This window comes from Toxorhynchites rutilus, chromosome 3, assembly GCF_029784135.1.
Source record: "Toxorhynchites rutilus septentrionalis strain SRP chromosome 3, ASM2978413v1, whole genome shotgun sequence".
In the NCBI taxonomy this organism is placed as follows: domain Eukaryota; kingdom Metazoa; phylum Arthropoda; class Insecta; order Diptera; family Culicidae; genus Toxorhynchites; species Toxorhynchites rutilus.
In genome coordinates this window covers 280,683,152-280,684,715 of record NC_073746.1, presented here as the reverse complement: position 1 = coordinate 280,684,715, position 1,564 = coordinate 280,683,152, and positions in this window count along the sequence as shown.

Below are 1,564 nucleotides of genomic sequence, written 5' to 3'. Positions count from 1 at the left end.
ATTTCGGAATTTATACAAAGTATTACATTATATTTAAACTATGCTTTATTCTCATATTAATAGGTTGCATCTTTCAGATCAGTGAACAATTCTTCTCAATTTCAGATTGCCATACTCTGAACTATAGGCTTTCTCCAGACGCCCATTCCAAATTGTTGTATTCCTAATGTAGCCATCTTCGAAGCAAGCGTTTACCGAATTGTTTAGTATCTATACACTCCCATACATCTTAGCGCGCTTTATTTTTGTTAGCATCCGGCTTGGTTTTTTTTTCAATTACATCTAGATAATTTGACTACGCACAAGATCAGTCAGAATGTGTCCATTACTCTAGGCATATGTATATAAATGTACTTTAAAAAATAGTCATATCGTAAAATCATTCAATGGTTATTTCGCTTGGAACTGCTATGATATTTACAATATAAGAATGCAGTGCCTTCATCAGTTCACCGTCGGAAGTGAGAATTATAACTAAAAATAAAATGGGACTCATTCCAACGCATAACTCGGATCGCAGGCGGTCCTTTCCTTTCCTAAATCATTTCTATCACGTTCACGGAATAAAATAAGGGTTACATGTTGTGTTGCGTTAGTGTGAGTTGTTTATATCATCAAAAACATATTTTATGAGTTATGTGGAATAGCAAAGCTGTGTAGAAAATAATAATATAATAATGAGACAAAAGCTCAGATGTTCTCAGATCACACGTTTGTCATTTCAATTCTAATTTGCGCTTGGTTCAACCGTTTGAGTACGGGGCAAATTTTGTTAGCATGTGCCAAAAATATGGATGAATTAAATTTCGCTCTAGTTAATTTTCCAGTGATTTTCAAAAATCTCTTAAATCCATCGAATATTGGATGACCAATAATCAATAGAATCTAGATTTATTCAATTTGTACCTCCAATATGTTCCGGAAAGACGAAATCCTTCGTTAGAAGATGCCAAATCAGTAATGTTAGCATAAAACAGAAAGAGTGCCCCGTGCTTTTGGCATATAATAAAAGGAGCGCTATCGCGCTCCCTCATCCTCAAACGGTTAATTTTACTGTTTGCATTACAAGATTTTGAAGAGGAACACTAATGTTTCGGAAGTTGATCGCTGTGGACAGATTGATTCGGAACAGGGACCATAATCGCAGGTTTGGTTTCAACACATCGGAGGAAAATGTGTTCGTGAAGATCGAATCATTACTGAGTCAAAATGTGCTCGTGATGTATTTGGCTTTTAAAATACACTTATCGAAAATTTCGGATAATGGAGGTTATTCCGCGAGTCACGTTGGGCATACGTGAGAGTTTTAATTTCAGAGTCAGGTGACAATTGTAACGCAACTCTAAGGCTAGGCGCAAATTGAGAAGCGTATTGCGCTCATCAACGAACACGAGACTACCAACACGACTCATACGTGCCACAAACGTAGCGTGGTGGAGAGCATATTCAGTCGCAGTTTGGTGTAAATAACGTGCCACTCGCAAACAATGTCTGATTCACACAGATTTGCGCGATATATTTATTTACTAACACAATCACCCGACCGGTACGACCAGCACGAGAA